This window comes from Mus musculus, chromosome 9 (assembly GCF_000001635.26).
Source record: "Mus musculus strain C57BL/6J chromosome 9, GRCm38.p6 C57BL/6J".
Taxonomy (NCBI): domain Eukaryota; kingdom Metazoa; phylum Chordata; class Mammalia; order Rodentia; family Muridae; genus Mus; species Mus musculus.
In genome coordinates this window covers 56,413,433-56,439,526 of record NC_000075.6, presented here as the reverse complement: position 1 = coordinate 56,439,526, position 26,094 = coordinate 56,413,433, and the positions used below count along the sequence as shown (strand labels likewise).

Here is a 26,094-nt window from a genome sequence, read left to right as displayed (position 1 = left end):
TAAAGGTGTTCGCCACCACATCCAACTCTCTTCAGCTGTTAAGAAGAATGAAATCATGGTATTTGCAGATCAGGGGAGGTCATTATGTAAGTAAGTCAGACTCAGAAACACTGCATACGTTCTTTCATAAGAAGAATCCAGACTGAAATTTATAAACATCTGCATGCACACATATATGCAGCACATGAGAGAAGGGGATTATGAGAGTGGAGTTAGAGAAGAGGAGCAAGAGAGCAAGAGAGCAAGCGTGAGAGAGACAGAATACATGTGACAGGACAGCAGAAAAGGAACTTACTTCGGGGAAAGAAAGGGCACCAACAAATCGAGAAGAGTATATGGGGGTGAGGGGGGTAGGTGGGAGGTGTGCATGTGAACAATAATGATACAATACATGGAAATGGCAATGGTATTCATTACTTTGTATGTTAAAAATTAATTAAAATGATAAAGAAAATAATCTCTAACATAAAAAGAATGAATGAAAACTCAAAGTGTCTAAGAAAATGCAGAAAAATTTAAATATATGAAGACATTAGCACTGTGCAATGTGGCCATTTTCTGCTGTATTTTCATGAAGAGACGTGCCATGTACTTAAAGTGGAAGCATCATAGCATACTTATGATGATCCTAACATAAACAATACTGTCAATATTAGTAGCAAACAAATATCCTAGATTACCTTTCTTTTCTGGGACTGTTATGTTTTCTAAAGAACTACATTCAAGAAAAAGATGACAAATTCATGAGCCAATATGTCATTGAGAATTCAACTCTGCCCTTAGTTTTTAAGAGCTCTATTCTAAGAACTGTGAGCAAGTATATATTCCTTTGTGGAGGCTTAAACAAAACCTGCCCACATCGCCAGTTTAGCTCAGTACTGGTAAGACTAGCTGATCATCACAAACTCTTCAGGCATCACCATGACTACCCAGTGCCTGTTTCAGAGAATACTGCTGCGAAGGCTTGAACCAGAGGAAATAATCTCTTTATGATCAGGGCATGGGGCATCACTATTGCTCCTCAAAGTGCAGTTTAATGTGCCATGATACATTTTCTTGTTTACCATATGTTTTCTTTTTTTTTTTTTTTTTTTTTTTTTTGCTTTTCCAACTTTTTATTTAGAAAACCAAATCCAGGTTCTGGTGCCCCCCCCAACTCCCTCCCCCACCCCAGCCATAATTTAAATAACTTAGAGACAGAGTGGGAGGGGACAGAAGGGAGGGAAGGAGAAAGAGCCCCACTACAGTCGCCTCAGTGCTCGCTTCTTGTCCAACTTTTTCTTGGCTGCCAGCTTCTTATCTCGCTCACCTGCATGTTTCTTGGCCATGGGACCCTCAGCTCCCCCTAGGACCCCTGGGATCATAGGGTCAGCAGAGGAGGCTGAAGCCCCACTGGCCAGGTCTTGGGTAGCCTCAGCCCTCCCGCTGCTGGTGCTGCATGCACCCCCATGGATTTCTGTGAGCAGACGGGCCCGGGCAGCATACTCTTCATAATTCTCCAAAAGCAGGCGGCCTGCCTCCTCATTGAGTGCAGACTCTGGGTTAGGGTGGATCAGCAGGCACTTGATGGTCAGCAGCACATGTCGTATGCTCAATTCAGCCGTCCAGTCCCTCTTGAGCACATTGACACAGATCTCGCCATTGGGGCCCACATTTGGGTGGAAGATTTTAGTCAGGAAGTAGCCCTTGGGTGGGGAGGCAGGGAAGTCCTTCCCCAGTAGGAGCTTCATACGGAACAGACCTCCAGCATAGGGAGTCCCTTCAGGGCCCTCGATGGTAACCTGCAGGTCTGTGAGATCCTCCTCATTGGGGAAGACTTTAATGCCATCAGGTGGGTCTGCCGTCAGTGTTGTCACCTCCTTGTACACTAGGCGGATGATGTGGGGCGGCAGATTCTCCACATTGGAGTTCATGACTTCAGCCGGCCGGGGGCGGGTCCCCCCGGCCCCCTTCCTGCACTCCTCGGACCGCCGGCCGGGGCGGGGGGCCCAACTGCCGGCCGCTGTGGCCCTAGCGAGGCCCCCGAGGCCCCACTCCGCTCCCACTAATTCCGACGTCCGCTACGAAACGCTCACAACGTTACGTCTGCTCCTCGGTAGCTACCATATGTTTTCTAACGTATAATTTATACCAGATCATGTGTAAGATGCCAGGAATATAATAGTAACAGGAAGTCCCTGCCTTCATGAAAAGTTTTACTTTTAGGTGCAAGATACTGAATGCATATGTCAATAAACAATTTTAAAATTGTGAAAATCCTATTCAGAAAAAGAATAGGAAGGTACAGAGTAACAGCAGAAGACATCATTTAGATAAAGCCCATCTGAAGAAGTAACACATCACCGAGAGCCAAATGCTGAAGTAGGTATTTTTCCACACTGAGGAACAAGCTTATTAGATCTAATGTTAAACACACACACACACACACACACACACACACATACACACACACACACACACACACACAAATCTGAAGTCGGGGGAATTTGGTGCTCTAGAGAAAAATGAGCAGGAGAGGTAAGTAGCAAAAACAGACAGTCAGGTACCAAATCACATGGAGCTATGTCAAAGATCTGTATTGGATAATATGAACTAACCAGTACCCCAGAGCTCGTATCTCTAACTGCATATGTAGCAGAAGATGGCCTAGTCAGCCATCACTGGGAAGAGAGGCCCTTTGGTATTACAAACTTTATATGCCCCAGTACAGGGGAAAGCCAGGGTCAAGAAGCAGGAGTAGGTGGGTAGGGGAGCAGGACAGAGGGAGGGTATAGGGAACTTTCGGGATAGCATTTGAAATGTATATAAAGAAAATATCTAATAATAATAATAAAAGATCTGTATTGGTTCTCTTCTTCTACCATGTTGATTCTGGGGATCAACCTCAACTTGTTAGCTTGGTGGCAGGCATCTCTACCCCAAGCCATCTCAAGGGGCCATGATCGTTATGCTTTTAAAAGGATCATTCTGATTTCTGTGTAAATAATGGGTAAGAATGAACGAAGACCACCAGGAAGCTGCTGCAGTAGCTACCACAGCATGATAGTGGCTTAGACTAGGACTGTGACAGTGAAGATGGGGCAGAGGATGGATCTGTCGCAAAAGTGACAGAACGCTGCAGCAGTCTGGATGGGGTGTGTGCACATATGTGCTTGAGAAGACTCAGGAATGGAACCAAGATTTCCTTCGTTTTCTTTTTTTAAATTGCATTTGGGGCTGGAGAGATGGGCCATTGGTTACGAGTGCTGGCTGCTTTCCCAGACAACCTGGGATAGCAGTTCATAGCTGTTTGTAACTCTGGGCTCAGAGGACTCAGTGCTTTCTTCTGGTCTCTGAGTATCAGCCATCTAACTGGTGAACACACACACACACAGGCAAAACACCCATACACATAAAATAAAACAAAAATCAAAATAAAAAAATCAAATCAGATGGTGTGTGTGTAGTTTGTGAGAGCATGAATGTGGAGGTCAGATGGCAACTTGTGGGAGTTGGTTCTCTTCCACAAATTGGGTCCTAGGGAATGAACTCAGGCTGTCAGGCTTGGCAGCAAACACCTTACCCTGATACACCATCAGCTCTGATGCCCAGATTTCTAACTGAGAAATTAGATGTTTGAGCTGTTAGAATTAGAAGGAAAAAATCAGTTTCAGATTTGACATATTCATTTTAAGATGACTTGGAGACCCAAATCAAGTTGGAGGTCATATATTAGAGCTCAGAAGAAATGTTTGAGATAAAGATAGTTTAGGAATTTTCAGTAAGTGTGATGGTAAAACTTTAAATGATTTTGAGGCGTGACCGGATAGGTAGATTAAGAAGAGGAGTGTGTTTTAAGGAATTCGAGAGGTAGATAAATAAGGAGGAGCTCACAAAGGTGACTGATCCAGGTGACAGGAACACAGGTAGGTAGATGAACAGCAAATGGTGTTACACAATTTCAATGGAGAAAAACAAAAGGAGACACCCACGTGTTTTGGATTAAGTAAAGGAGACTGTGCAAGATGCCTATGTTGGTGGACAGCACAGAAGTTCCTGGGGTTCTACGAGCAGAGTCTGCTGACGGAGCAATGGGAGCAGAACACCGCCTCTCGTTCTTGAGTTGGGAATGCATAGCAAAAGAATCTTTAAAGCCACGGGAGCAGTGAGAGGTTTAAGTACGACAGTATAAATGTAAACAATTGACATCATATGTATTCATCTGATGGTTTGTCATGAAGTATGCACAGTATCAACTATAGCCACATCAGAAAAAGAGACTATTACAAGGCAGAAATTCCCCAGCTTATGCCCTTCTTGTGCATTATCCTCGCACAAACAAAACTTATGACACCTTACATTATAGATTTGTTTTGCTTATTTTTGAACTGAGTTCGTACAGTGCGCAGTTATTTTTTGTCGGGGTTCTTTTGTTCACATATGCACACGATGGGCATCTATTATATCACAGAAGGCATTAGCTAGCCTAGTCTACCTTGAAGGGCATTTAGCTGCTGCTGTGACCATTCCCGTCCATCCCTATGTTTTGGTGAGTGATTAGTACAGGTTTCTGTTGACTACTACACTGAGAAATAGTGAGGCCGGACAATAGCTCCAACTTTTAGAGCATATGGTCAAACTGACTTCCATAATCGTTGGAATAGTTCACGAACCTACCCAGAAGCATGAGTCGCATTTGATCTACATCTTTAGTTCTTGACACTGTCAGTCTCATTTGTGTTGGTGATTTTGTAGTTTTGAGACAAGGTCTCACTATATAGCCACAACATGCCTTGAAATTCACTATGCAGACCAGGCTGTTCTAAGTTTGGAAGGATTCTCCTGACCCAGCCTCCTCAGTGGAAGAATTACAGATACCATCACCCTGGGCTATTGCCACTCTTTTTAATTTTAGCCATTACAATGGGTATGCAATGGTTTCTCACTGTGGCTTACATCTGCATTTATCTTATACAAATATGATCATTATAAGCCTTTGAATAGTTTCTTTTGTGGAATGCTTATTTAAATATTTTATCTATTTTAATGTTTGATTGTCTTTTTATACTACTTGTGAGAATCTTACAAGTCCTTCGTTGGCCCAGTTGTCAAATAATATAAAAACAGACTGACCTTAGAAACATATTTAATCATTAAAAACGCCTTTAATCTCAGCATTTGGGAGGCATAGGCAGGTGGATCTCTGAGTTTGAGGCTAGCCTGGTCTATAAAGTGATTTCCAGGACAGCCAGGGCTATACAGAGAAACCCCATCTTGAAAAACCATCCCCCACCCCAAACAAACCCCAGAAAAACCAACATTGTGCAGTTTTGGCATTAAGGCTTTGTCAATCCAGTAAAACAAGTTATATTCCACAGAAGAGTAAAGCTGAGGTCATTTTTCTTTAAAACACTTTTTGTTTGCTTTTTGAGACAAATTCTTAGTATATAGCCCTGGCTGGCCTCAAACACACAGAGTTCTGCCTGCCCCTGTCCTCCAAAGTGCTGGGATTCAAGGCATGTGCTGCCATGGGTGACCTAAACATTTTTTAAGAATTCACTGATAAAGTCATCTAGGCTGTAGTTTCTTCAGGAAGATTTTAATTGGACTAAATTTAATTAGTAGATAAAAATGAGTATTCAGATATTCTAATTTTGGTGACATGTGTTTAACAAGTTGTACATTACACTTAAAAATTAAAATCTATTCATATGAGGTTGTTCCTATCTCTTTACCTTTTAAACATGTAGCATATATATGTAAAAAGACCATCCTCTTTTCATCCACATGTGGTGGCTCACGGCTCCTGTCTATAATTCTGAGTATCATGGTTAGATACTTGTCTCAACAACTGAAAACAAAGGTATGTTTCCTTTTTCATTCCTGATAATGGAAATTTAAGCACCCCCCTCCACCTTGATTGGTATTGCTAGAGGCCTATATATTTTCTGAAAGATTTCAAAGAACACATTTTTGGCTTTTTGTCTCTATTTAATTTATTTCTACTTTTTATTATTTCCCTTCTTCAACTTGTTTGGGTTTGGCTTGCTACTTTTCCCTAATGACATCATTAAAGCACTGATGTTTGATGTTTTTCTTCTCTAATACAGGCACTCAAGGCTGTCAATTCCTACTAACAGCTCTACCTAACTTACATGTAGCTTGAGGTGTCATGTCTTCATTATCATTGTTACCAGTGTGCCTCTAATTTTCTCTTTGCTCCACTTACATTTATTCTAGACGTCCCATCATTTCCCCTATGCCTCTGCAATAGTTTTGAATTGCAGCTTTAACAAATCATTTAAGACTATTAGCTTAATGTAACATAAATTTATTTTCTTATACTTCTGGACCCTGTGTAGCAAAATGCTTTGAGGAAAAAAAATAAATTTAGAGTATTGGTTTCTTATGCTTCTCTGTGGGAGTTCACCCTCTTATGCCCTTGCTTTTGTGGGTTCCTTTCCCAAAGTCCAGTATTTCTTCATTTATGATGGCTAATACTGAAAGCTTACCAGCCCTAGAATCACCGGGGACAAATCTCTAGCACGCCCCTGAAGGAATTTCTGGATTAGGTTAATTGAGCTGGAAAGACCTATTCTAATGCTGGAGGCAAAATTCCACTGAGCGGATCCAGATAACTAAAAGGTTTGGTCTCTCTTGGCTTCCTGATGTGGACGCAATCTGAGTAGCCTCAAACTCTTGCTGCCAGGCCTTCCCTGAAATGTTGGACCACATCCTGGAGCTATAAGCTCCAAGGCCTCCCTTCCTTAAGCTGCTTTGGTCAGGAGTTTTGATGCAACAACAAGAAAAATAATTAACATACCGTGTCCATGGGACCTAGAGAAGCCCTGCTTCTACAGAGGTCCTCTGTTAATCTGACAGATTGTTTAATCAAAACATTTAAGCATTCTTTCTATTTTTCTCTTATGAAAGGTGAAAAATAATAGCTTCAACAAGTTTCTTGTGAGAACATGAAAAATTAAATGTAAGATGTATGACAGCAAAACCACTGAGGGCTTACGATGAGTAGACACTTCTGATTAATTTAATAAATAGCATTACCTCTTTACTTTTCATAAAATTTCATTATTTTTCATTATTTTTATCCTCTCTCTGTTTGTGTGTGTGTATGTTTTACATATGTGTAGATGTAAGAGAACAACTTTCAGGAGGTAGTTCTCACTCTCCACCAGCTGCGTCCTGGAAATAATCGTGGTCACCAGGCTTAGCCATAAATACCTTTACATTGAGCCAGCGCCCCACTCCCACCTCTTTCCTTTGTAAGATCACATACTAGCTAGTGACATACAGCTAGGATGTGACTCCAGAGCAGTATTTCTCAGTAACAATGCTTTCTGTAATATTGTTTCAATACTGTCCCTGACACAAGGAATCAACCAGTAACTAATTATAATACAAAAATATAACTTTTAGAAATATATGTTAATCCCAGTTTTTCTATTTTGTTTTCCTCTATATTTAATTTTCTCTTTTTGTAAAAATGTCTTATTAACATCTTTGATGTATTTCAAAAGAAATCACTGGGGAAAATAAGAAGATATGTAATATTTACTTAGCCACTTGCTGGATACTTATATGTTTTTACTTTTTAAATTTATTCGCTGTTATTTTTATGTGTATATGTAGGGATGGGTACACATGTACATGTGTACACACATGGAGGGGGGCCAGAGGTTAATAATAGTTTTCCTCAATTTCTTTCCATATAATCTTTTAAGATAGGATCTCTCTTGCAAGCTGAAGCTTATCCATTCAATTAAGATTGGTTGGCCAAGACGTCCCAGGATTCCTCCTGCCTGTCTCCCCAGGCTGGAATCTGGGACTTCAGGTAGCACTGCCACACCCAGCCTTGAGGTAGTTGTCAAAGATCACTTTACAGACTGTTTCCTTCCCAGCCTCTCAATTGCTTTCAAGACAATGTATCAATGTAACATTTTATGTCTTCTATCTTTTGCCGCAATATTTTTCAGAATAAATTATAAATGTAATTATTGGCTTAATAGTATGGACATTTTATTAATGCTGATACCCCAGGTATACTGCTTCCCAAAAAAAGCTGTAGTAGTTGTGATGCTACCAAAAACAACAATTAAAGGTTTAATTAAGAGAACAGAAATTAAAACTATAAAGTATAAAAGTAAAGGACACATGGAGATGAGAAAGCAGTAGGAGAAATGAATCGAGGTTGAGAAAGACAAGTTGAAGTAGTTGGATATGTTTTTTGTGAAGCAGAATATTTCAATTGAAGGGGAAGGGATACAAGAAGAGGCCTAGTTTTATTGAAAATTGTCTTAGTCAGGGTTTCTATTCCTGCACAAACATCATGACCAAGAAGCAAGTTGGGGAGGAAAGGATTTATTTGGCTTACACTTCCATACTGCTGTTCATCACCAAAGGAAGTCAGGACTGGAACTCAAGCAGGCCAGGAAGCAGGAGCTGATGCAGAGGCCTTGGAGGGATGTTCTTTACTGGCTTGCCTCCCCTGGCTTGCTCAGCCTGCTCTCTTATAGAACCCAAGACTACCAGCCCAGAGATGGTCCCACCCACAAGGGGCCTTTCCCCCTTGATCACTAATTGAGAAAATGCCTTAGAGTTGGATCTCATGGAGGCATTTCCTCAACTGAAGCTCCTTTCTCTGTGATAACCCCAGCTGTGTCAAGTTGACACAAAACTAGCCAGTACAATTGACCCCTTGTCAACTTGACACACAAACACGTCACTAGTAAGCCTCAACCCTTACATTCTTATCCATCCCCAAGATCTAAATAACTTTAAAAGTCCCACAGTCTTTACATATTCTTAAAATTTCAATCTCTTTAAGATATCCATCTCTTTTAAAATCCAAAGTCTTTTTACAATTAAAAGTCTCTTAACTGTGGGCTCCACTAAAACAGTTTCTTCCTTCAAGAGGGAAAATATCAGGGCACAGTCACAATCAAAAGCAAAAGTCAATCTCCAACCGTCCAATGTCTGGGATCCAACTTACGATCTTCTGGGCTCCTCCAAGGACTTGGGTCACTTCTCCAGCCATGCACTTTGTAGCACACGCTTCATCCTCTAGGCTCCAGATGCCTGTACTCCACTGCTGCTGCTGCTCTTGGTGGTCATCTCATGGTACTGGCATCTCCAAAACACTGCATGACCCCTTCAGTCCTGGGCCATCAATTGCAACTGAGGCTGCACTTTAACCAATGGCCTTCCATGGCCTATCACAGTGCCAAGCCTCAGCTGCTCTGCTCAACTCCTTCATGCCTTCAAAACCAGTACCACCTGAGTGACCCTTACACATTACCAAGTCCAGCCACAGCACAAGGTACAACTTTGGCTATATCTGGAACGCAGCCACTGTGCTCTCAGAAAACACTTCCCAGAAGATGTCACCTCAATGATGCTGGTCTCTTCTTAATCACCGCTAATTTCTTAGCTCCAGCTAACCAGCATCAATAGTCCCAGTAATGCAAAGTTTTTGCTTTGGTAGTTCTGGTATCTTGTTAATCACAGCTGATTCTTCAGCCCCAGCTAACCAGAACTACAGAATCTTCACAATCAAAACAGCAATGGCCCTGAAAAGAGTCTTTAATTTTCCCTCTGAAATTTCACAAGCCAGGCCTCCATCTTCTGCACTGTTCTCAACATTATCTTCCAAGCTCTTACAAAACATCTGACAGAGCTCTTAACAACGAATGGATCTTCAAGCCCAAAGTTCCAAAGTCCTTGCACAGACCTCCCCAAAACATGGTCAGGTTGTCACAGGAATACCCCACTCTGCTGGTACCAATTTGTCTTAGTCAGGGTTTCTATTCCTGCACAAACATCATGACCAAGAAGCAAGTTGGGGAGGAAAGGATTTATTTGGCTTACACTTCCATACTGCTGTTCATCACCAAAGGAAGTCAGGACTGGAACTCAAGCAGGCCAGGAAGCAGGAGCTGATGCAGAGGCCTTGGAGGGATGTTCTTTACTGGCTTGCCTCCCCTGGCTTGCTCAGCCTGCTCTCTTATAGAACCCAAGACTACCAGCCCAGAGATGGTCCCACCCACAAGGGGCCTTTCCCCCTTGATCACTAATTGAGAAAATGCCTTAGAGTTGGATCTCATGGAGGCATTTCCTCAACTGAAGCTCCTTTCTCTGTGATAACCCCAGCTGTGTCAAGTTGACACAAAACTAGCCAGTACAAAAATGTAAATGTTTAAATACAAACACAAATATATACCATTGTCATCAAGGAACATGGTTCAAAAATAGTTTTAAAGATCTCTATTCCTTTCTCCCCAACAACAAAATCTATGTGCAGGTAACATAAACCTATCTGGTTTATCAGGGTTCTACCTAGTTTTCAGTTACCAGTTGTCACCCTAACCTATTGCCAAACATTCAGTAATGTGTTTTGTGGACCTTTATTATTGCTTTAAGGTATACAGAGAAATGATCTTTTGAACATTAGGGGTGGCGGTGGTGGTGATAGCAAGATGATTTAGTGGGTAAGGACATTTGTCACCAAGGCTGATGGCCTGAGCTAGATCTCTAGAAGCTACACTGTAAGAGAGAACTGACTCTTACAAGTGTCCTCTAACCTCCATGCGTGTGTCCCTTTGACTCCCCCACCAATAAAATGAACTGAAGAGCCGGGTCAGCATGGTGATGAATGTGTCCTCTGCTACACAGTGTCTCTCGTGCAGACAGTGCTCTCAGTTTTGTGTTTGCTGTATGGTTCATTAGATAAATCATTTCTTTTCAAATATGTATTTTTTATTCTTTCTCCCTTGGATAGTCTCTCCTCTCCCTCTAACAGCAAACTTCCTTTTATCCTTTCTCTCTGGCCCTCACTTCCTCCTGCTGTCTTTTCACTTTTTAGTTATTCTAACTTCTTTTACTTCACATTTCCCACCTTAATATTTCTGCCCCCACTTTTGTTGTCGAGAGTGGTTGCTGTTGTATTGCACCTGGCTTTACTGTACTTCTATGTATGGTTTGTCCATGTTTCCGTTACTTGTTTCCTCTTCCTCTATAGAAGTGGGCCAGACACTGAGCTGAAAGGATGCAGCAGGGGCTTGGCTCAATAGTGAGGTGCAAAATCTGACTATCCCCTATTTCAAAGGAAGGAAGGAAGGAAGGAAGGAAGGGGGGAGAGAGGGAGAAACAAATAGACAAGCATAACAAAAAAATCTCACTGGTAAAGACGTGCACAGATTGAGAGAGTCAAAGAGTAAGAATCAGTATATCAAGCGAACAGAAGATGAAAACAAGCTAGCACAGCTATTCTGATAGGCAGTAAAGTAGATTTAAAGTCTCCAGAGATAAAGAAGGCCATCTCATATTAATAAGGGGGGGCAGTTCAAGAAGATATAACAATTGCAAATAGATATGTACCAATTACTGAGGTCTAATTTCAGGCAACAAATATTACTGAGCAAAATAAGATCACATAGGTCCTAATACAAAAATAGTGGGTTTCAATATCCTACTGTGTTATCTACCTACCTACCTACCTATCCATCCATCCATCCATCCATCTATCTTCTATCTACCTATCCATCTATCTTCTATCTACCATCCATCCATCTATCTTCTATCTACCTATCCATCTATCTTCTATCTATCTACCTAAAATTTTTTGACACAAGATCATAGTTACTATAGACTTACTTACACACACATTTACTAGCTTAAGGCTGGCCTCAATCTTATAACAATCCTTGTGTCTCAGCTCTTGAAGGCTGAAATACAGGTAGGTACCATTTTGCCTGGCTTTTAACTCACATCTTTAGATAGGTCACCTGAACTCAAAATGAATGGAGAAAGTTCACAGTTAAAACATGTAATAAACCAGGTGTGGCTTATACATGCCTATAACCTCAGCAATTGGAAGGGAGAGGCAGTAACATAGGGAGTTTGAGGTAAGCTTGGGATACATGAGACTCAAGAAAACAAAAGTCAATCAGCCAGCCAACCAACACCCAAAAAACCTTACAGCATAGATCAAATGGGACTCAACAGATAATATGCAAAATATTCCATCATATTAAAATATATACAATATACATATTTCTCAGTAGTTCAGGGAACCTTCTCTAAAATATACTCCATTCTAGATTTTTTTTTTCTTCTTGACAAAGGGTTTCTCTGTGTAGCCCTTGCCATCCTGGAACTTGCTCTGTAAACCAAGCTGGTCTCAAACTCTGAGACCCACCTGCCTCTGCCTCTGCCTCTTTAGTCATAAAATAAATCTAAACAAATACAGAAGAAAACATTTTGGGGGATCTTATCATAGTAGAATAAAACTAAAATCAATAGCAAGTAAAAACTTTGGAAGCTATACAAATACATCTGAACAATACATTATTAAAAGGCCAGGGAAGAAATTTTAAAAATTCCAAGTATTAAACAAAAGAAGTTAGTTCTTTGAAAAGACAAACATTAACATATCCATAGCTAAACTCATCAAAAGAAAGAAAAAACTCAAAGAGTAAGGTTAGAGATGAAAAGGAGGAGCTAAAACAGACTCCAGTGAAATTCTGAGGGTCATTAGAGAATAGTTTGAAAACTAGTATTTGATACAACTAGGAAATCTAGAAGAAACTGATAAACTCACAAACACATTTGACATGCCAAATTAAATCAAAACGCTACAAACAAGTTAAAGAGGCCCATAATAACCAAAGAATAAAGTCTTACAAGGGAACAATAGTGGGGAGATTCACCACCACATTCTACCAAACTTGTAAGGCAGCACTAACAATGCCCAATTTCCCACATGAACACTGCTTAAACTTTCCTACAAACTACAAAGGGAAGGTATACTTGCCAGACTTATTTTACAAAACTATCATTGCTTTGATGCCAACATCAGGTAAGTATACAACAACAGAGAGGAAAAGAATACACTGAGTTCCCTGATTTCTTAATAAAATATCTGCATATTGAATTAAAGAACATAGTAAGAAGATCATACACAGGCCAGAAGAGGCTCACCTGATAAGGATGCTCCAAGACAAAACTTGACAGCACAAGTTCAATCCTGGAACCTATATGGTGGAAGGAGAGAACCAACTCCTACAAAATGACCTCTGACTTCTCCATCTGTGTTCTCCTCAAACAAAATAAATAAATTCATGGGCAAAAGGAAGATCATATATCATGGTCACCTTTGTTCAATCCTAGAGATATAAACTGGTTCCACATATTCAAATCAATATGTTAAACAAGGTTTAATAAAAGCTGTGAAGAATCCAAAAATAGAAGAAACAGTATTTCATCAAGGTAGTTGTGGCTCAAGCCTTTAATTTCATCACTGGAGAGGCAGAAGCAGGTGGATCTCTGTGAGTTCAAAGCCAGCCTGGTCTACAGAGCAAGTTCGAGGATAGCCAGGGCTAGACAGAGAAACCTTGTCTCAAAAAACCAAACCAAACCAACCAACCAATCAACCATGTCCCTCCCCCACCAAACCAACATATTTCAACCTATAGCCACTGTTATGCTAAATAAAGAAAAACTAAAACCACTTTCTTTAAAATCAGGAATGAGACAGGGTGGTCCCTTCTACTGATTTTTTTCAATACAGAACTCAAAGCCTTAGCTGGAGCAGTAGACAAGGGAAATAAATAGAAGGGACACAAGTATGAAAGGAAGAAGTCAAATTTTTTGTATAGCAAAGAAAACAGACTACAGAATGGGGAAAAATCTTTATCAAGTATACATCAGACAGGAAATTAATATATGTAATATATAAGGAACTATAAAAATTGAACGCTGTAAAATAAAATCACCCAATCAACAAATAAACTAATGAACTGAATAGATGTCTCTAAAAAGAAATACAAATGGTCCATAAATATTTGAAAAAGCATTCAGTATCTTAGGCTTTCAGAAAAACACAGACTTGTGTTGAGGGACAACACTGGCTCTCTTTCAGAAGACCTGGGATCAACTCATAGCACTTAATGGTGGCTCACAATTATCTGTAACTCTAGTTCCAGGGAACTGAATACCCTCTTCTGGTCTCTGTGGGTATGTAGGCAAATACTCATACTCGCAAGAACAAGAACAACAAAAAAGAGATCTGTTTTAAGATTCCATTTCACCCCCTTCAGAGTTGCTATCACCAAGACAACATCAACGAATGTTGGCAAGGATGTGAGGGCTTGACACGATTTAGAATCACTTGGAAAGGGAGCCTCCATGAGGACTGTCTAGATCATGTTTGCACTGTCCATGTGTTTATCTTGCCCAGGGGGAAGACCCACTGTGGACATTCCCTGCATCACTCCTGAGCAGCAGTTTCTTGGCTGTATACGAGGGGAAAACAGTAGACACTTGCATGCAGGTGTAATCCACTGCTCTCTACGTTTGAGTGGATGCAGTAGGAAGAGTTTTTTCAAGCTCCTGCTACTAAGACTTCCCTGCCATGATGGCTGTAATCTGGAACTGTGACCTGGACACACCCTTTCTCTCTTAAGCTGTTTTTGACAGCATTTTACCACAGCAACAGGAAATGCTCAGTGGAAAAAGCATTTGCTATTCAAGCTAGAGGACCTGGTTCGTATCCCAGCAGCCACGTAAAAGCCCAGTGTGGTGGCCTTGCAGTAGGAACAGAAGGCAGTGGATCTCAGGGGCTTGCTGACCACCTGAAATTGTGAGCTGGCTCTAGGTGTGGTGAGTGAGAGACCTTGTCAAACAAAATACAAGTTAAAAAAATGGATGGAGAGTGGTAGAAGTTGTCATCTAACATTGACCTCTGACTCTGCAAGCATGCATGGGACACATGGACACATACAGAAAGCTAAACAAAACAAAAATAAAATTTCCACATGACTTGGCCATACCAATCTTGGGTACATAACTAAAAATACTTGCACATTCATGTTTATTGCTACACTATACACTATACAAGAGCTAAGCAATGGGATCAATGTAGTTCATCAACTGATGAATGGATAAAGAAAATGTGGCACAGATACACAATGGGATTTTTCTCAGGCATGAAGAAAGAAATCTGGGCAATGCTGAAAAATGTCCAACTCTCAGTCATCAGGGAAATGTAAATGAAATTCCATGGCATCTTTGGCAGCAAGCCTATCATCAAGAAAGCAAAAACAAAAGGCAAACAAGCAAAAAAAAAAAAAAAAAAAAAAGCAAACAAGCAAAGACAACTTGGAATGGTGGTGACTGCTTAAATCTCAGCACTTGGAAGCCAGAGACAGGTAGACTGTACGAGTTTGAGGTCTGGTCTACATAGAGAACCCTAGGCCAGCCAAGGCTACATAGTGAGATCCTAGATCAAAACCCACAATAAAATAAATAAACAAACCAACCACCACTCCAAAACAGAACTATCACATGATCCAGCTATAGTACTATCTATCAACATTAAATATTACTTATCAATAAGGAAGAACAGAAGTTGTTTTCACTTAAGATCATTATGTTAAGCAAAATAAACCAGACTCAGAAAAGCAAGTATATATTTTTCTCATTTGTGGATTTTAGGTGAGGCAGAATACACGACAACCTCATGAGTGAAAGGGGGACCAGGAGGAGGGGATAACAGAAGGTAATGGGGGTAAATATGATCAAAATGTTTCATTTATGTAAAATGCTTATAAATCTGCTTAGTTTCTGTGTTTGGACTGAAGGGAAAGCTCTCCCAATACAATATGTGCTGACCTTCCTACCCCTCACTTAGATAACAACTGAGTCCACATGTAAATTACAAACTACGTTTTTTCTAACACTGATTGCATAGATTGGTTCTCATAGCTATGATCATATATCAGGTATTTAATATATAACAGTAATACCACAGAATACTTACAAATGGGAGCATAATGATTTAGCCACACATTACAGATGTATGAGTACCTACTATATACTGGTCATAGTCCTTCATGCAGATACAGGTTACATATGATTTTCATTACAACCCTAGTATCAATTAAACTCTATAAATATTAAGTCAATGCCTATGAGTGATATGGTTCCAGGGCTGAGCAAACCTAGAGATGAACAGGATATAGTTTATACAACCTTTTTCAGGGGGACATTTTCTCTACATAACAATAACAACAAAAATTAACAACAGGAGCCCGAGGATTAATAAGTTGCATCAATAAATGCAACAATAAAGGTACAGAACACTTCGCAGGATCAACAGACTTCTAGAACATAAGTAGTTTGGAAGTGGACATCAGAACATATTCCCTGAAGGTGGTACTTAGAGAGGACACGAGGGTAAAACGCTGATCAATGGGAATTTCTAGGAACAGTGACAGTATGTCAGAGGAAAACAGGAGCAAAGTGAGACAGAGGCAGAGGACAGAGGTTCCCCTCAGCCAGCATCCAGTTTCAAATGTACAGACAGATGATGAAAGACATGCTGACAGTGTGAGAGGCCTTAGTAGTTAGCAAAATGAGTTGAAGGTCTTCCTAAAACAATTTACTTAGATGACTCTTTCATCCCCACCCCACCCCCCACCCCCGCCCGGAAACTTTCCTATAAGGCATAATTTGTAAAACAATCGAGATTAGTGATTTTTTTTTTTCTCACAAGAAACAAACACAATTCTGACTACTTAGCATGCTGACAGAAGACAGACGGCAGGATGTCAATGAATCTACTACAATATTCTGTGTGGCTCAAAAGAGGTGGATCCCAGCAGCCTGCATAGTTGAGGCAAGCCTGGGGTTAAACAATAACGTTCATTAAGCTCCAACCCCAGGACTACACCAAGTGATTCCCATGTAATTCCCCCTTTGACCAAGGAGTCACAGTCAGAGCAGAGAGGCGCACAGAAGCTAACTGCTCAAGCTGATGAAGCCAATGAAACACAAAGTCTAGCTTTGAGTCTAGGCCTTTCGGAGCTCCAGTTTTCCCTGCCGTTATTCACTCAAACACGGTACAAGGCAAGTTAAGCAGTGAGACTGTGAAGCATGTAACAGTAAAGGAAATATTCAAAACAAGTTCTACAATGGCTTAGAAATCAAGAGATAGCAAACTTAGGGATGCATCTTAGTCCAGCTTGAATAGTGCTGATAACATCTCATTCCAAAACACCAAGCAAGCAAAATTCTAGCTTTGATCTATCAGCTAGGAAGTAAGCCCCAAGAGAAAAAGGGTATTTGTAATTTCTGTTCTTGAAGTGAGATCGTGACTGATACATAGCAGGATTCAGTGTTTGTTGAAATAATGAAAAACCATGTAAGCTAAATTTTCATTTAAATACATATGAAAGTACAGAAATAAAAGACAGCAAAGAAATAGGTACAATCATTTAAGCTGCTCGACTGCTCCTTTTAGCCCTCAGCTACAAAGCAGAAACCAAAACCACCACCACGGAGGTACCAAGTGAAGCCGCAGGTTATAGCCCAGGTTATAACACACTAGCGTTAGCTTTACAGGACAGGGTAAACAAAAGGATGTGGAGAGACTTTTGAGCTATGTAGCATCTGTGCAGATAATCAAATTCCAATGAGATGGGCTCCAGGATTCTGGCTTACTGTCTTAATGTTTCAAACTGCTCTGAGCAGTGTATGCCATGCCTGCTTTAAGGAAAAGAAAATAGTTACTTAATCAAAATACTCTAATCAACGACTTCTCTATCATAGAAGTAACAGTATGTTTGCAAATGGCTTTTCTTTTCCTAATTTTGACACTAGGGATAGATTTTTAAAAAGCAACAAAGGGGCATTATGGGAAAATCCCTTGGGAGGAGATAAGCCCTTCCACAGAAACATTCTTTAAAGAGGAGGAGGAATAGGCCACGTAGGCTTCCTTTCTCTATTTTTCAGCAGCGTACCTAATAATTCTTCTTTGATGGGACCAATGAATAACCGTCACTTAGCACAAAGCATCTTCCTGATAGGTACTTTCTATATTGCTTTCTTCTCCACAGACAGTTCTTCAAGCTGCACATACCTTGCCACAGCAATTTGTCTTATTTCTATTACCTTGCATGCCTCCCACAGAATATCTTCAGGATCAATTTCATAAACTCCTTTGCTTTCCAAAACTGTTCCCAGAAGGCAGTACTACTGAATCGCAACCAACATTAAGACGTTATTTTCTCACTTTCTCGATTAGTCCCTCCCTGTTCCAATTCCTAACACTAGCGTTAACTGTTCAGGGTGACTCTATCTAGCCTTGTGCATTCATGGAGAAGATACTGCACACTCACTTCCTTGTCAGTTCACAGCCACTGGGTGCAGTGTACATGTCCCTAACCTCTATGAATAACCATAGACAATATTTTTCTTGTCTTTTTAAAATTAACTACTGCAGCAATTTTGTAGCCTTTCAAATACTGATTTTAGCACCTCAGAAATGTTATTTTTGGTGATGGTGGTGGTGTTGGGGCTGAAATGGAAGCCCCTACATAGGAGGCAGGTGGTGCTCTAGCACTCAGCGCCATTCCAAGCCGACCAGACTGATATGTCATTTATTTTTGAGATAAGGTCTCATTGTGTTCCTCTGGCTGGCCTGGAACTCGCTATGTAAACTAGGTTGCCTGGACCTCACTGAGATTCGCCTGCTTCTGCCTCCTGAGTGCTGGGATTAAGGGCGTGCACCACCAAAATTAGACAGGTTGGGTTGTTTTTGTTTTTGTTTTTTTTCCTGTTAGTACTGGTGATCAAACCCCAAATCCAGAGGCTCATATTACATACAGTAGACAAGTGCTCTACCACTTAGCTATACTTCCAGCCTAAAAATAATTCTTTCCTGTTAATTGAAAATAGATTTTGTTCATACAACATATTTTGATTAGCTTCCCCACTCCTGACGCTTCCCATCTGAACTCACCCCCTTTCTGTCTCTATTAGAAAACAAACAGGCATCCAAGGAAAAAATACAATAAAACACACTATCAGAATAGGGCAAAACAAACAAGAAAAAGAGCCAAAGAAAAAGCACACAAAACTCATAGATGCAGAGACACACCCTAAACCCAAATTGGAAGCCATAACATTTACACAAAAAACATAAGGTTAAAGAAAAAAATACATGGAACCTCCAAAGATTTGCTGAGTTCATATTGTGATGGCCATGGGGCCTACCCTTAAGAGCGTTTCTTCAGTGAGACTACTTTGGAGAAAAGTAATTTTTCATTTGTAAATGGCTATAAATTGGAGATAGCTTCTGGGTTAGGGATGGGCACATGTGTCTACCTCTCTTTTCTGCTCTAGGACTCCATGTGGTGTAGACCTGTGCAGCTCTGTGCCTGCTGCTACAGTCTCTGTGAGCACATATGTGTGCCAGTCCTGGTGTTTCTAGAATGACCAAGAATATTTTTTTAATGTTCATGTTAAGGTTAAAGTATTTTTATTTTCACATTTAGTTTAAAATATTTTCTATTGTAAGTGCAAACTATGAAATTAGAAATACATGCACCTTAATATTGGAAGACAATGCAATTTTAGGTTCACCTGATAGCCAAAGTTTTTAAAAAACCATTCCAAATACACTGATTCTGCCAACAAACATACACTTGTATACTGTGTTGCAAGGAATCAAAATAGTTGCTTATTACTTCAGATATAGTTTCTTATTTGTTTGTGTGTGTGTGTTTTAAGCAGAATATAGAAAACCAGAAAGTTCTGTCTGCCTCATCTTTAGTTCTTCCCGAGACATTTTCCTCTCACTCAGTACGTCACTGAACTTGCCATCCTTTGGCCAGGTTTTAAAACCATAAATAGACCTCATTTTTCAATCAGTAACAAACTCAAATTACAAACGGGGAGACACCATAAAATGCATCTTTCATAAACATCCCAAGAAAGCTACATGAAAACAACACTAAAGTGGATGATGTCTTCTCCAGCATGAGGTGAATCCTTAAGTCCTAAAGGAACAGTTCTAAGTATGTAACACATTAGTGCCCTTTATTACGGTAACATCAAATCGGAGTACTGCAGCATGACACTCTCTCCCTCTGCAAACATGAAAATGCCCTGTAATTTGTGTGAACTATTCGGTACTCTAACTTATAAACTACCTCCTTAAAAGAGCGGCTAAGGAGCTCCTGTTCCGTGTCTAGGTAGAGCCTACACTACTTCACTCAGTTAAGGACAAGCTTGACTTGGGTGCAAGGGTGGGCAATTCACAAGTCACATAACAAAGTATGTAATCTTGCAGAGAATTTTAACAAGGTGTTTAAAATTCTTTGGAGACAGCATTAAGACAATCTTGCTGGGGAGAGATTTTCCAATTTACACACAGAAACAAAATACATAAATTCTGATCGTGGCCTGGTGATTATCATAATTTGGGGAAATAACCGAACTTGTGACGTGAAAATACAACCCCAAGGCTGTAGGAACTCTCTCTGAGAATGGCACAAACCAACACCTTTTCTGGCTCTCATCAACACGGGAAGTGGCTTGGACACCCCCCAAACATCATCCTACCCCCACAGGAAGTGAGTTACAGTTCCCCCTCCCCTATGACAGCATGTCTCCCTTCCCCCAACCGGAAGTGAGGCGCCCCCATTCAGTGGGCCTTAAACCAAGACAAACCAATAACAGCAGCAGCAAAAGAAGGATGATCTTCAAAGGGGGAAGGACATCTCGACTGTTGCCACCCCCATGCTCGTCTTGCTTACTAACCTGCTGACGGCAGGAGCAGGCAGGGGCCTGGGGACTAATGAAAGTCCCTTGCACAGAGGACAATTCCCTCAGCCCCTCGCAATCGCCTTCACTCTTCACTCCGTCGTCTCACAGCTTGACAGAAATTCCTCCGCAGTACTTTATTTTGGTGTCTTTTCTTACTCTTTACCTAATCACTTAGTCACCTCCAGATAGGTAACTTCTTTTAACGTGGTAATACTGAGAATTGTTCCGTTGAGGAGAGACGTGAAATGTTATACCCGATACTTTCAGAGAAATGAAGGGATTATTTTGCCCAATGCGGCGAAGGACTACGTGACCACGCAAGGTGAGACACACTTTCGCGAAGGTTCTTGGGAAATGTAGTTTTCATTTTCATTGCTAAGGCTCTCAAAAAATAGTGGGACTTAAATTTTAATTACTGTATACTGGACTCTTAGAGGATAGTTATTCTGTACTAGACGAATGGCTGACTTAAGGTGATTCGGCCCCGAAAAAAATCCAAATCTGCGCTGTTTCTTTCCACTGGCGTTTAATTGAACCCAAATTCCCCGTCACATGGACTCAAGGTCCCTGCCGCCCCGCCCCCTGGCTTTGGCTCCACCCCTCAGCCAATCAGACTTTCTCTAGCTCGTGTTCTCCGGATATTGGCACTCAGGGAGGCGTGGCCTCTTGTCAACTCCTCCCATGGGGCTGAGAGTAGAGCTCGGAGACCGCCGAGGTTTGGTGCGGGCACGCGCGGGCGAGCGCGCGCGGTCTGAAGAAGTGAAGCGGCAAGGGTGCGCGCGGCGGGGCGGCGTGCAGGGTTGGGAGGAGCGAGCGGACTGGTGGGCTGGGCGGACGGAGAGCGGCCGGGAGCGCGCTGTGGACTCCGCGGCCGCGAGTAGTTAGTTAGTTGTGTCAGTTGCTCGGTGGAGGCGGCCGCGATCACCAGAAAGGGGACGGGACAGGAGGCAATGCTGAATATCGCAACGGCTTGTGCTCCCCTCAGGTAACGGGGGCAGGGTTGCCCACGTACCCTCCGGTCCCTTTCCCACACGCGCTGGCTTATGGGGCCAGGGTCGCCGAGAGGTGAGGACGCGGACCTAGGGGGGATCGGGACTGGGTGGCGCCGCAGGGGCTCGGCAGCCCGTGCGTCCTGCGGGGCGCGGGCTGCAGTGCCCCGGCCACCCACGCGCCCCGCGGGCGCCGCGAGCCCTCTCATGCCCCCCACCGGCCCAGGCCTCGTTACCCTGGCTGCGATGGTCCCGGGAGCGCGGCGCCCCCCAGAGGAGGGAAAGTTGGAACCTGGCGGCTAGGGACTTCCCGGGGCTGGGCTGCGAGGCTCCAGGGGAAAGTGAAGCCTTAGAGGAGCTGGAGATGTGGAGGCTGGGGCAAGAAGGGCTTCTGCCTAGTCTGTATGGTCGCCTCACTCCCAGACTTTGGAGGATCAGGCTCAGCCTTGCCTCAGCAGTCAGGACGGAACCGGTGGCTCTGTGCCTGCTCACTTTACGCTCTGGCCAGGGAGCCCCTAATGTGCGCAGGCTTCCTAGGTTGCTTAGGGGTTTGGGATTTTGAGAGGCTGGGTTAGACATTTGTTTTTCTTTGCCCTTTGGCTTATGGGTTCTTGCCAATTTCCTTTCCTCCTTCGAAGAGGACTACCCATCTGAATTGGGTCCCCTTCTCGTTATCCCCCATCTTATGCTCCATTTGTTGGAGAGCTTGATTTTGTTCTTGGACTTCATTAAGGACTGCTGAGAGCAATATCAAAGAGTAGTCCGCCCTCCAGTCCCCCTCCCCCAGGCCCCATGTCTGCAGTCCAGTTTTTAAGGACCCAAATTGAGGAACCAGAGCTGTGGAATGGAGTTATTGGATGGCTGGTGTTGAAGGATAGAGATGAGTTAGAGGAAAACTATGATTTCATCTTTATTGGCCTTACTATAGAAAACCCAGTACATTTTTCTTTGCCTCTGTTGAATGTGGTAAGAGTACACTCTCAATTAAATACTTGGTGACTTACATAAAAGACTATTTTTAAGCCACTGGATGATGTGCATGAACTGCTTTTTCACCTGAGTCGGAATTGCTTTGAGTATTCTGTTTGGTGGCCTATCTGTTGACTTGATCTTTTTCTTTCTTTCTCTTTCTTTTCTTTCTTTCTCTTTTTTTTTTTCAGCCACACTGTCCTCCCTTTATCTACCTTGGCAAATTAAGTATGTAGTCAAGAGAACACATATTGCTCTCTGCAAAGAGGAAAAAAAAAAAAAAACCCAGAAAGCCCAAACTTGAATTATCCACAAGGGTAAAACTTTCCATGAGCAATCTTGGATACTCACTTCATGATGGCTTCTTTTGTAATCTCAGAGCATTTTAGATCTTTCAATTCACTGACTACCCTAATTACTTTCCAAAGTGCCTGGCACTTTCTTTGGTGACTTTTTCAGTAAACTATAATTGCAGGTGAGGTACATTTTCTTGGCTTCCAAGTTAGGAGTTAATAGCCTTATCACAGAGATTAACAGTTAACAATGGAAGCAGAGTTCATACTACTGCAAGTGAGTTTTGGCAACGATCAGGTCACAAACTATGTGAAAAAACAAAGATCCCCTCCCCAGAGTTGTCAGAGGGGAAGAAGAGAAAATATTTTATCGTGTCTCTATTTGGGAGAGAGTAGTATGACTATGTTATGTGGGGGAAAATGGCAAATTATTTTCTTTAAAGCTTTTTGATTTGTGGTCCTCCTTTCTCCCACCCTTTCTTTAGGGACTGACATTTATGTTTGGCTAGTTTCCAGTGTTGTAAGGCGTGTTTTGGTGAGAGGAAAAGATAAGCTTGATTGAGTTGTTAGGGTATTGCTTATTCATTTTGTTTAGTAATAGTGCAGAAAACTTACACAGTGGTGTTTAAACCCCATTAACATTCTGTCAGAATTTATTTTTAAGAGTCTGTCCTGAGGCCCATAAAGAAATAATGCCACTTCATAACTGTTTTCTGACAGTCACATTAAAAAGTACGTTCCTGAAATGCATTATATGTGAATGCATATAAACATTTATCTTTGTACATTTATGGTAATGTAAATATTTAAGTCGGAGAGCTTAAAAACTTTTATTTGCTTATTTGCATACATGCCTTTTAACAGCCAGCAGTGCCAACCATATTTGCCAAAGAAGTATCAGCCATAAATTCAGGCTTTGGCACATTTCATATAATAACTCTTCTAAATTGCTCCATGGTGAAGCATCATGAGATTAGCATTTGCTTCAGGAGAGAGATTTGTTGTTGTTTTTAACCGTAATGATGTGCTATTTAAGGGGAACAGGTGCTGGGCTCTAGCTGTTTGTGTTGTAACCTGCCAAATCCTACTCTTTTGTTGGATGGGTTGTTAAAGCAATTTAGGAACCACATTGTGGCCCCTGGCTTGCCAAGTGTGAGTTTGAGGCTCCATATCACTTTTGCTAATCCCCATTTTTTTTTTTTCTTTCAGTGTAAGAGGCAAGTGTGGATGTGAACTTTATTTTCTCATTTGTCTTTTACTGTGATTCCTATGCCCCAGTCTAGAACTTCTGATACAGGCTGCCTCCCTGCTAGCTGGGTTTTCCTTGGAGAATTCAAATATTGTTGTAACTTTCAGGCCAAGTTCACATTTGTCTGACAAAAGACAAGTATTTGAGTGTCTTCTAAAGTGTTAGGCCTGGTGCTAGGACCTGAATATGTGTAGAATGATGCAGTTTTTGTCAGCAGCTTATACCTTAGGAGGAGAGCTAGCTGGTAACCGGTGGTTATAATACGGTGTGATATAGGACAGGTGTGTGCGCAGGTGCCTGTGAAGGAGAGCACAGGAAGGCTCGTTGACTCAGACTTGGATTCTTGACTGTGGGGGAAGTTCTGGAATCTTAGTGAGTTATTCATTAATCTTGAATAATATATGAATCAACTAAGTTCAGAAAGAGGAAACATATATTTATCCTCATGCAATTGTATTCTTTAAAAAAGGAAACATAAGCCATGTATGTTAATTTGAAATTTCTAGTAGTTTTAACAAATAAAAATTCAGATCAATATAAAGCGGTATACTAAGATATTTAATATTCTCCTTTTCATACAGGGTCTTAAGAATTTGGTGTTGCTTTTTACATCTTAGCACATTCCAATTAAGACTAACTACAGTCATATACTCCCTTCTACACATCAACAGCACAGCTTTAGAGCAGAGGCAAATGAAGTAAAAACCACTGATTATAAAATTCCCATCTTAGGAATTTTAGCTTCCAACTTGAAGGCTGTGAAGTTTTAGTTGAAAAGCAAAAACAGGGCTGGAGAGATGACTTTTCAAGAGGACCTGGGTTCAATTCTGGGCACCTACATGGTGGCTCACAAACATCTGTGGCTCTAGTTCCAGGGGATCTGACACCCTCTTCTGGTGCCAGAAGGCATCACAGGCAAAACACCTAAATACCCATAAAATAAATACCACCACCAAAACACTCCCCATCTGTCACCCCCAAGCCACACTGCAAGTTTAATCAGAGCTGGCTTAGACCTGTCATTTTGACAGAGAAATGAAAGCTGGATTAAAAAGGGGTACAACTAGAAGCAAGAACAGTGAAAAAGCCAACCCTGGTGTAGAAGTGACAAGGAGTGTAGTGGATGGATGTAGGAGAGATTTATGAAGTATTATCAGTAATTTGGACAAATAGGTTAGGGGCTAGAAAAGATAGGGTCTGGTGAGATGGCTTAGTGCGTAAAGGTACTTGCTGTCAATCCTGGCATCACATTTTCATCCATGGGATGCTCATGGTGGGACAGAACCCACTCCTCCAAATTATCATCTAGCCTCCAAATGCATACCATAATACATGCTTCCCTCCACAATGAATGGATGGATGAGTGGAGGAAGACTGGAGATTAAGGATAGGGCCAATATCTAAGGGAAAGAGTCAGTCATCTATACCAGATAGACCAAGGATGGAAAAATCAAACCAAACTAAACCAGTTAACCAACTAACGAAGCTAACAAACAAACAAACAACAACAACAACAAAACCCAGAAAGACTGAGAGGGTTTATATGGAAACCGAGGGAGAATATTTCAAGGACTAGGAGCTACCAACCTGTGTCCTGCCATGAAAGGGCAAGTAAAATAAAGTTTGAAAGAATTCTGAGACTTGGAGATTACATTGTCTGAAATAATTTAGAGCAGTTAGCTACATTGTAATGCATAGAGGAGGAGTGAAGAGTTTAATACAGCTAGGAGTTCAGCTAGTTGAGAAGGATACAGTGTTTTTCTTTTTCTTTTTGTGTGTTTGTTTTGTTTTGTTTTGTTTTTCGAGACAGGGTTTCTCTGTATAGCCCTGGCTGTCCTGGAACTCACTTTGTAGACCAGGCTGGCCTTGAACTCAGAAATCCACCTGTCTCTGCCTCCCAAGTGCTGGGATTAAAAGTCTTGACTGGTACCTCATAGAACCCAGGCTGTTTTTTTTTTTGTTTGTTTGTTTTGTTTTTTGTTTTTTGTTTTTG

At 41.4% G+C, this 26,094-nt stretch overlaps 2 protein-coding genes and 1 pseudogene across 4 annotated transcripts in view; 1 reads left to right on the top strand and 2 right to left on the bottom strand.

Annotated features, from left to right (window-relative positions):
- Window positions 1–20,908, bottom strand: part of Hmg20a (high mobility group 20A) — a 78,318-nt gene extending 57,410 nt beyond the window's left edge. Inside the window, exon 1 of the mRNA NM_025812.3 lies at window positions 20,596–20,908. The gene's annotated coding sequence lies outside the window, so the exon portion shown is untranslated. The remainder of the gene's footprint in view (window positions 1–20,595) is intronic.
- On the bottom strand, window positions 1,101–2,088 carry Gm2296 (predicted gene 2296; annotated as a pseudogene).
- A 396-nt stretch (window positions 20,909–21,304) lies between the features above and the next one.
- The window catches only part of Peak1 (pseudopodium-enriched atypical kinase 1), a 217,097-nt gene continuing 212,307 nt past the window's right edge, over window positions 21,305–26,094 (top strand). The window contains exon 1 of one of the 3 annotated variants that reach the window (XM_006511168.4): window positions 21,305–21,586. The gene's annotated coding sequence lies outside the window, so the exon portion shown is untranslated. Of the gene's footprint in view, window positions 21,667–26,094 lie in introns of all 3 variants that reach the window. The other 2 variants (XM_006511167.4, NM_172924.3) reach the window with 2 other exon arrangements.